At 44.8% G+C, this 10,957-nt stretch overlaps 1 protein-coding gene across 1 annotated transcript in view; it reads right to left on the reverse strand.

The window, feature by feature from the left end:
• Positions 1 to 6,218, reverse strand: part of ZFHX3 (zinc finger homeobox 3) — a 273,607-nt gene extending 267,389 nt beyond the window's left edge. Inside the window, 1 exon segment of the mRNA XM_074286089.1 lies at positions 6,030 to 6,218. The gene's annotated coding sequence lies outside the window, so the exon portion shown is untranslated.
• Between the last annotated feature and the right edge of the window lie 4,739 nt (positions 6,219 to 10,957).

Here is a 10,957-nt window from a genome sequence, read left to right on the forward strand (position 1 = left end):
CACACACTCTCTGAGGACCTAAAACCAAACACCAAACAAGGCCTCTATCTTTTACTAAGTGAGCCTTTCAATTCAGACATTCCTATAGACCAAGGAGGGAAACTATTCAGCCTGCCTCTGACTTCAATCCGATGTTATTAAAATAAATGTAAGACAAATATAAAGAGAGAAACACACATACAGGGGCACAGAATGGCACCTGAAATTCAAAGTCTTCATCACAAACTTTGCTGGTTTACTGAGAGCCTCAGGATAAAGTATTTTCCTACTTTCAGGTTACCTGTTGATCGCCACTTCTACTCATTACGGTTCCCAAAGGTCCCCCTTTCCCATCAAATGTCTAGGTTCTCTTCCTAAACCTTTCTATGGTGTATATAAGGGGTCAAAAGTGGTCATTAATCTTTGTCACCAGAAAATCAGAAGAAAGGCGGGGAAATGAAGGGAAGAGGGAGATTTCACTATCAGAATTACCAAGTTTGGGGCAGAAAAAGTGTGAAATCAGCAGCAGATTAAAAATGCCATCATCCAATATTTTAATGAGCCAATTTTCATAGTTTTAGTCTTTTTTTGGTGACAGAAGATGCCTCCCCAAACTTCCCTCCATTTCCCTGTTTTCCAAGACACTTAAAAATGAAAGGGAAGATAATAGTTTAAGAAAGCCATTATTTAAATAATTTCCTTCCCTAAATAAGAGGGAACAAAAGTGGGGAAGCATCATTGCCTTATACTAAGTTGGCCATAAGGGATTTTAGCCTGTTTCTGTCAGAGCCCTGGGCATGAGAGAGGAAAAGGAGGCCAGGGGCACCCTACTACCTTTGCTGTCACCTTAATTCCCCTACAAGACCCCCAGGAACTGCACTGATTGAGAAACAGATAGCAGGGGCCAGCAAAGGTGGGGCACCCAGATCTTGGAGGCAGACCCAAAGAATGAGCAACCCCATAATCTCAGATCCCCAAGAAACAAAAAGGACTCTCTGGGGAGGCTCACATCAAACTCTCCATTCATCAATCCCCCTGTTTACACTGCTCCATAGTGACCATCCTTTGGGAAAGGAAAGGAGGTGTACATAATAGGCAGAAGCTCCCTAAGATCCTCCACTACTCAGTTGCACAGACTCAAGGACAGACTGAAGGTCTGTCTTCTGCTCTCCATCCTCCCCCCACCCCACTTCCTGAAGCTTAAACAAAACAAATGTTGTTTCCTAAAGGGGACCTTGCAGCCTCGGGGCAAGGTCCCAGACCCCCCCCATCACATTCTCCTACCTCCAAAAATACTCCTCATCTCTATTCCAAGCGAGAGACTTCAAGGAGGTTGTTTTTAAATGACAAGAGACAGCAGAGAGGACTTTTTGAAGTCCAGAAAAAATATCACCAAAAGATCATCACAACACTTAACTGTCACAGAAACATTTCTAAGCCCAGCCAAGACCAGAGTTGATTGCAAGCCTCGTGAAATTGGCTAGTGTAGACTCATTGTAACACAGCTCTTTCCCCCACAGTCCCTCGCACAGGACAGTCACCAGCTACCCTGAGGGAAGAACTTAACCACAACTCAACCATCGTAGGTTTCTTGTATTCCTCTCCTGGGGGGTGGGAAAGCTAATAACCAGCCATGCTGCTGTGGAGAGAGCCCCGAGGACTGCCAAGCGTTCCACATACATTGTCTCGTTTGATTCTCCACAAACCTGGGACCTCTGGGAGATGTGGGGCCTGCCACTGCGTGTTTGGGAAAGTAACACTCTCACTGGCTTTCAGTTACAGTTGCCAATTGTAACCTCCGGGGGTTGGACCAGGTGACCTCAAGGGTCTCTTCCAGCCCCTACAATCTAGGATCTTACTCCAGGTTTCCAACTAATAAACCTGGATCTCTGTCCCCACACCTAGGACGACTACCGAGGTTACTGATTGTTTATCCATTTCAGTGGCCCAAGAAGATAAGTAAATCCTTGTCCACTGAAGCACCCAAATAAAATTTGTGATCCATCGAGTCTGGCTCCTGCAAGGCAAGGTCTGCCTTTGATCCTCACGCCTGGATTGGCTGGAAAGAGACTAAGTGATCAGCCCTTTCCACCCAGGAAGCATTCAGTAAGTGCCTACTATGTGCTAGGCAATAGAAAGACAAAGACAGAAAAAAAAAACAACAACTCTGAAATGGGTCCTGCCCTTAAGGTGGGAAAAACAACATACACAAAGATAAGTAAATATAAATACAAAATGGTTTGGGAGAGAGGTAAAGAATAAAGATCACAGCCCACTGGGAGGCCTGGGGGGGGGGGGGGAAGACTCATGTAGGAAGTGGCACTTAATTGGGCTTTATCCCTTAGGAGCTGGGGATATATACAGTCCTAGGTTATAAGGTAATAACCATTCTCAAACGGTAGGCAGAATCATTATGATATGAGAAAGAAGCTACCTTTAAAACAAATTAATAATAGGTTTAAAGTACTCGTGAGGGATGAGGGCCCATCTTCAAATTTAAAATAGAAGTCACAAGGTTTAACGTGGATTGGGCAAGTTTAAAGGTAAATAATATTAACATCAGCTAAGAAAAGATACAAATTTCTTGAGGCCATAGATGTTCAATTCAACTCAAACAAACATTTAATTTATTAAGCCCTGCCACATGCAAAAACAGACAAGAAGATATAGATATGATACCTGCCCTAAAGAAATTTACAGTCTAAAGGGGAGGAGGTGTGTGATACATACATAGATAACTATGACATAAAATGAAGGCTTAAGTACACAGGAGAATTATAAAATGAAAGTGCTTTACGCTGGGGAGGGGGAGAGGAAAGGTGTTACTGACTAAAGAGCAGCATCAGGCAAGATTTCATGGAGGAGAGAAAATGGGCTGGAATGAAGCAGGTGAAAAGGAGGAGGAAGGACACTCTGGACTTGGGAAACACTGTGCTTAACAGCTCTGAGATAGGAAGGAGTCCAGGTCCAGAGCAAAGAAATTTGACTTGGTGAGCTATCCCCACCTGAATGTGGTACAGATCCTGAATGTGGAACAGATGAGTTTCAATTTTATTTAGTAGATGTTGGAGTCACCTAAGATTTTTTATGCCGGGTATGACACAATCCAATCTGTACCCGAGGAATATGCTCAACAGTAAATACATATAATAATATTTACCAAGGAGATGTACTAGCTCAAGTTTCTTCAAGCCAACCCCTTTGTCCAAGCCCAGCTCTAAAGCGGAAAAATTAAACCAAGACACTTGGCTCACTAACTAAAAAGGCAGTCCTCCCTGCCGGGAACGACTTAAGCAAATCCACAGGATTCTCCAAAATCTCACATATTTACTTTGATATTTTTCATTTTCATTTTCACTGAAATTCTGCAAGGAGTTTCTCAGGCAAAGGAATGCTTCAGTATCAAGTGTACTTTCAGGTGTTTATAGGCCCCAAAGCTGAGCAGACATCATTCTCTCTCGCTTTCCCCGCACCACTACCACAACCAAAATAAAGCATGAACACCAAGATGAGATGAGGGGCCAGAACACCCTAAGAAAAAGGCAGGGGCTATCTAAAAGATTCCAGGCTGAAATAGCAATACCAGAAGGTAACTTCCTGGCATTTTGCAGGCACTTATTCTAATGAATTGGGAACTGAGGAGTCTTTGTTCCACCTTATGTGGTCCAAGCCTACTATTAACATTCAAAATGGTCAAGATGAAAAGTGAAATTTCTAACTAGCTCCTGGCCACTGGATGTCCAAGGAAGGCGGTTCGATTGGTAGAGAGAACACCACATGTAATTAAGAGGCAATAGTGGGGAAAGAACTTCAAAGGACGTTTGGTAGGACTCTGTAAGTTCCTTGAGGCCAAGGTCTGGCTTATTCATCTTCTTGTCTCAAGGCTCAGCATCAGACCCAACAGGGCCTGCATACTTTCTCTGTTTAATCCTAAAACAACTCAACTTCGCCTAATCAAACAGATGGTAGGTGAAACCTCTATTTTATTATTATATCTCCCTCCTGTGATACTTTAGCATTCCTTTGAATTAACTAACGCAAGAGGGAGAGGAAGGAGAAGAAAATGAACTTTAGAGTCTTGTTTCTATGAAACTGCAAAAAATTTAGAAACTGGTGTGGATGTGGCAAATATTTTCTTAACCATTCTCAGTCAATAAAAATATTCTCAGGGTAATTCAGAAATAAATGGTGGCTTTCTCAGGTACAAGTTGTACCATTTAAAAAAAATGTTCCAGAAGTAAGTTATACTACCCCCATATATTTATATATAACATTTTATATATTTATCTATAATCAGAGTTATAATAAAAGCAGATTTCAAGGTGCTTTCAATTCCTCTTGATTCCAAAAGAGCTGATTAAGTTCAGAAATGCTTACCTCTTCCTTCGAAACCTACTGTTATACTTGAGGCGAGTTGTATAATTAGAGAGAAGCACAAAGTGTGGACCTCACTCATTTGAGGATTGATATTTTTATAAAGCAGGCTAAAGGAGGGAGACAGCATTATGTTTGTCTCTATCGCCTCCCAAACCAAGCACAATTCTTTGTATAAAAAAGTACATTAAAAAAAGAAGAGGAAAAACAGTTGTTGGTTATAGGAATGAATGCAAAGCCTATTTAGAGAGAAATAGCTTTTAAGAATTCCTAGCACATCACCTAAAAGTGTGCTGTGAGGGACTTATTCCTAACTAAAACAAGCACATATGTAGACTTTCATACATATCCAGCTTTTAAAAATCTGGGACACTTAAAAATAACAAGATCCATCTTGCACCTACCAATCCCAAGCTTTCCCTGGAATAACAAAGTAACTTCTCTCTCTGAGATCATCACTGTGTTCCAACAACAAAGAATCCCACATCTCCGCAGAGGTCTATGTCCAAATTCTTTAGAAGGCCACATTTTCCTATCAGATCAAGTCTTTTGCTGCTGCTCTAAATGGTTCCATCATCTCCAAGCGAAACTATTGGAACTCTTGCCTTGTAGGGTTTCCCTTGAAACTTATCCAGAAACCACAGCAGTTAAAAGAACATGAGAGTTTGACACCTTCTGAATTCAAGAATGAAGGGACCCCAGAGACCAACTCCACAACTTGCACCTGCTGCCTGATGGCAAAGAAATAGTTTTTTTATGTCTTGGTGAGCTGAAAGTATACAGCATTTGCATAATCACTGGCATCCAAGGTTCTCAAAACATTATGGAAAAAATGAGGACCAGAACCTGTGGGGGGAGGGGTCCTACCTGCCCAACTCAGTGGTCCTTCCTTGGTGAGGTCAGCACAGGTAGGCCTAAGTGGGAAGCCCAGGTGTGGCCTTTCCTCCCTACAGTCTTTTTGGACGTTCTTAAGGAGTATTCTAGGTCAATTAAAGGAAACAAGTAGAGGCTTTCCTCCATTTTTGGATCTGTCTTCTCTGTTTGGGGCTGTTGTTTGTTGGTGAGACCTTTGGTTTTATGAGCGTAGTGAACTCCCAGTGCAGAGATTACCTCCATCCTCTGGAAACTCTATAACTCCTAGGCTTAGAACGGTTAGGGCCTCCGAAAAGTTAATCCACTTGCCCATGGCTCCCACAGACATGCCTATCAGAGACAGGACTGGAACCCAATCCTCCTGTCTCTAAGCCTTGCCCCCATGCCAGTTTTTACCAAATAACAATGTCATTCTGGCTTCTCCAGAGTTTGAAGACTTCCCTAGACTGAAACATGCCTCAACCTGGTGTGGGGTTAGCTGGTGACATCGCTGCCTTTGTATTGAGACACCAGAACCCAAAGGTCCAAATGCCACCAAGGCCGTAGCATCAGGAACACTCAGAACCCATCTCCCAAGCCCGCAAGGCTCGGGCTGCCTTGGCCCAACTGAGTCCCAAGCAGTAAGCCCAGGTGTGGTCCAGCTGGGATCTAGTAGAGCCTCTCAAGACATCTTGCTCTTCCCTACTCTACACGAAGAGGAGGGGAGCACCTGCCTGCAGCTCGCTGAACTAAGTCTGGGGGTCCAAAAAAAAAAAAAAAAAAAAAGCTTCCATGTGGTGGAGGGAGGGGAAGGGTTAACTCACCTGGAGCCCAGAGCCTGCACACACCTCAGGAAGGAGGAGATGCCACGGATGACAGATCCATTGACTGCCCTCTGGCCAACCTGGGAAATCTCCTCGGCACTAAGCACCCCCCCACCTTGCCAGCCCCAGGAGGCATCCTCTCCCCTTCCCCTGGGCCCCCAGCGCCTCCCCTGGGCTGGGGGCCGGGGGGGGGGGGGGGGGCAGCAGAGAGGCCAGGGGGGCAGAGTTTTCATCCTGAGAGAGGGGGGAGCAAGGAGACATCCCTGCGCTGCCCCATCCCCTCCCACCCTTCTCGGGAAGGCACAGTCCCTGGAGGGAGCTGCTGGGCTTTACCCATCAGCCGGCACCGGCGTTGCACTCCCCTCCCCCCAGGAGGCCAGGGGCCTGAATGCAGTCTGCCTGCTGACCAGATTCCTGTAATAGCTTTATGTAAATGAAGCCCAACTCTCACAATTTGCCAGTGTACACTGCACTGGCTGGGGGGAAGGGGAGGGGGCTGGAAATCCACATTACACATCAACAAAGCGGAAGGTTAATTTGAAACTCACAGCCCCGCTGCTTGCCTCTGCCTGGCTCGCCTCCTCTCTGTGCAAAGCCTGACATCTACAGTTCTGTCTGGCACAGTCAGGGGCTGCTCATCGCGAGCGTGAGGACGCCGGCTCCGGCGGGCAGGAGCTCTCGCGGGCCTTCCCGCGGCCGGACAAAGCAGGCGGCCGCCGCCCGGGATGCCAGGCCGTGCCACGGCCCGGCCGCCGGCCATTAGCCGGCTCTCCCCCAACTGCCTTCTGCACCCATTGTGGAAAGGTCAAAGGAGAACAAAAGCAGGGCTTCCCTGGAGGGCGCTGACCCCCCTTCGCCAGAAGCCCCAGAGGCCTGGCTAGAATGGGCTGGAGGCTTCAAGAAAGGAGAACTGGCCTTCTTTTCTTTTCTTCCTTTCTTTCTTTTTTTTAAAGAGCCTGTCACTTCAGAATCTTATCCATTAGTCTCCCAGCCCTGGCCACGTCAGAGCCAAACTACTTGCATGGGTGCGTTAGCCAATGTGGACAGGAATTTCTTTTAAACACACACCCATCCTATTAACTGCTTTACAGAACACTTCTGTTTTTCAGCTGCAGAAACTTATAAAAACATCCCCTTCTCCTGGTCCAAACGCTCAAGTTTCTATCACTGCGAGGCAGAAATGGAGCAGGAGGCTGCGCTGGGCCTGCCCTTCCTCACCGAGACTGAGTAACAGTCACAGCACGTGTGAAATGCATGTACGGATATACGTGTCTGTGGGTCCGTATACATACTTCTATATGTCCACACCCATCTCCCCCCCCACATATAGATTTCACAGAGATTCTCCCACTGCTCCACTGACTCATGATTAGCATAGCATTACCAGTCAACTTTACATATCCAAAATTTAACCTTTATCATCCTTACATAAATATCAAAAAGCCAGAAAAAAATAAATCTCAGGGGGGAGGGGAAGGAACAGGGGCATCCCTGCAGGACGTCCACAAAGTCACTCATTTTCCCCTGAAAGAGGTACCTGCTTTTTCTTTCAATACGATCCCTCCACCATCTTGAATTATAGTCTCCTTTGAGTAAAAAAAAAAAAAAAAAAAAAAGTATCAGGAAACCATTTGCATCGCAGAAATAAACAAAGCAAAGAACTGGATGGATAGAGGAATATTCTCTTCTTGGGTGAGAGGGAGCAATGTCGCATTCACAAAGACTATTTTGCCCTATTCACAGGAAATCTGGGGTTTTCAAAGCACCCAGGGACCTAGCCTATTGGCAGGAGGCTAGTAATCAAGGAAATGCCTGGATTGTCTAACAAAAAAAGATTGAAAGGCTAAGCTAATACCTTAGGCAGCAAGGCCGCTCCTAGAGAACAAGGCCCTAAGAAACCCAGAAGACAGCCAGCCCAGACTATCCATTCCAACTCGAGATAACCTGGGAAGAGGAGAACAGAAGGGGCAGACGGGAAAAAAAAAAATAAAATAAAAAGAAAGGGGGTGAATGACTTTTGAAACCAGAGTATTATTTTTATTTAAAGTGCTCTGGCTTCTAGAAACACTGACTTCAGGTCAGATATAAGAAGAGTTTTTACATTGCAATGCTAGCTAACCACACTGTGATCCTTAACGGGTTAGGAAAACCTTAAAGAAAATCATTAAATAATTCAATTGTAAAAGTGACTATGAATCCTAGATGGTGATGATGAGGATGATAAAAATAGCAGTGGGACCGAGATAGCGTGCCCACTCCAGAGATGATACGAGGCACCAAAGTCCCTTCAGGAAAATGAAGTAAGGACTCCAGGTCTGCACTCTACCTACAAGGAACACACAAGCTGTCACATTAATTAGAGACAAAAAGAAAATGTTTGGACTCTCAGGCAAATCTAATTTTGCTGCTTGGCTTCCACTTTTTATTAATAAGATGTATCCTTGCAATATGATGCCAGGAGGGAGACGGAGCAATAGTTGAAAATCTCAAATAAAATAAATGAAGACAACCAAAGAGCAGCCCAGAAGGCTCCATAAGGTGATCTGGAGGCGGCCCCCGGGGGGTGGTGAGAGCAGAGGCCGGCTGTCCGAGGCAGCAATCTCAGCCCCAAGAGACCTAGCCATCCTGAGGGGTCCCCTCCCCGGGAGCCGGCCCCAGCCCATGGCGACTGAGGCCTTGTGCAGAAATCAAACAGGTCCTCTCTCCCATGACCACTGTGCCAACAACAGAGGTGCTCCATCCGTCATGATGGCCTGTCCCAAGGCCCGGCGCCCACGTGGAGGTGACTCGTACCTTTAGCCCTCTGTGAAGAATGACCATTTTCTATGAAATGCCCCCTCCCTTTCACGGTCCACATTCAGCTCTCCTGAGACCAGGTGCTCTGAAGAGAACACAGCCCATCCGGCACTGACAGACTGACATTCTCTGACAAACTGTCCTAAAACTGACAAAAATTTTCAGCTGGAAAGGACAAGTCCTCCTTTCCTGGTTCTCTAGAGCTAGTCTGGCCTCATCTGGAACTCATAATAGACAAAAGCCAGGAATATAAATATTTAAAAATAAATAAGGGAGCTTTCCCCATCTCACCCCCCCCCTTTCTTCTCAGCCTTCCTCACTCCTACCCGCTTTAATTCCCCAACCCAAAGGAAGGCCTCAGAAGCTTAGGTGGTTGTTAAATTACACTGATCCCAACTGTAACACCAGACCTGCCTCCCTCCACATACATATGTATGCGCGGTGTAAGTATATACATCCAGACACACACATACACACACGGGCACATATGTACACCTCTCCATAGGCTTTCCCTTTAACAAAGGCGAGGGTGATTTCTAAACGACACAGTTGTCTGCTTTCTGACATGTGAACCTTGTATTTTCAATACAACTAGGTTTCTACATATTTATTCTTGCAAATCCTCTCTTTCCTCGAATTATACGTGCAAAATGATTTTAAACAAGTGCTTAAATAGCACTGGGATTGTAATAAAGTCAGAAACAGGCCAAAAAAAAAAAAAAAAGGCAACCTATCCCCGAACCCTTAATGCACAGACTCACTCCTTGCCCTTAACTCACCCCATTATGCCCAGGCACTTATATTTAGGGACCTGGTATGGTCTCCATCCCAGAGTCCCTTTAGGCATTCTACAGAAGGCAGATTTTCCACACAGCAGACCACAACAGCTCCTTCAGAACCATTAGGGGCTGGTGTGCCAAGGCCCACATACAGATGTTTTGATTCACATTCCCCTGACACAACAAACTTCAATGTCTCCATCTATTGTGGCCATGTTAATTCCATGGGTTAATTTCCCCCCCCCATCCAAACTGTAGATGATTTTAGGTGTTGAAAACCATAATTCACTATAAAGGAACACTGTCATCTGGTTTATTTACCCTCAACCTTTCTTCAAAACAAAGACAAGACCCCCAGAAAGAAGAAGAGGTTATTCGATCTTGAAGTGTTTTCAGAACAATTTTTTTTTGAATAATGGGGCCCAAGAATTAGGAAAGTACAAAGAAATTGGTCTTAAAACATTTAAGTGAAAAAAAATACATACACATTATCTATACATGTGTATACATGTGTGTACATCCACATTATGCATTATGTATATTAAGCGATTTTTTTTTGACATGGCAGAGGGGAAACAGAATTATTCAGGCCAGATTTCAGACCCCTAATTTTTTACCCGTTGGGGCATTTTGACATTTATGCTACAAAACCTTCAAATTAGGAATTTATAACGACAAAGCCTTAAGACTCTTAAACGTAGCATCCACCGGGCACTTCTTTATGGCAGGAGTAGTTTAGGGAAAGGGGAATCCGACTTGGGCTTTTGCTTTGTTCATAGCCCATCTCCCCCTGCCTGACATCTATTTACACTTGGCCTGATGCAAGCCATTGACTAGGTGGAGAGAAGGAAGCTTGCAGGGAGTGTAAAGGGGAAATGCAGCACAAAAGTGGGAGGGAGTTATTAACTCTTTAAATATATCCTATTTAAAATCAAAACACGAGATCAGAAAATTTCCCTCTTTTCTAATGTGTACCAACCATCCTGCCTTACATGAAACATGGGTTAACACATTCATAATTAAATACCAGAAGCACGATTCATATGAACAGTAAAATCAGGAATTTGATTTAAGCTCTTGTTGCCTAGTAATTCTTTGCTGCCAAACAGCCAAGACCAGGATTGGGGGGAGAGGGAAAGAGATGATACAAAAAGGTACATCTCCTCCTCCTCCTCCACCCCTCCCGGCCCCACTCCCTCCCGAAGCAGACCAGCCCCTTGCTACCTTTTTACAATACGCATGTATGTTTCACTTTTTCCTAGGCAGACTTGAAAGCAGCGAGCTCAAATTTAAAGTCAATAATTTGGGATTTCGCTTTCTCTTGTGAGCCAGGCCTCCGGTAAATGTTTCAAT

The sequence above is a fragment of the Sminthopsis crassicaudata genome, chromosome 2, assembly GCF_048593235.1.
Source record: "Sminthopsis crassicaudata isolate SCR6 chromosome 2, ASM4859323v1, whole genome shotgun sequence".
In the NCBI taxonomy this organism is placed as follows: Eukaryota; Metazoa; Chordata; class Mammalia; order Dasyuromorphia; family Dasyuridae; genus Sminthopsis; species Sminthopsis crassicaudata.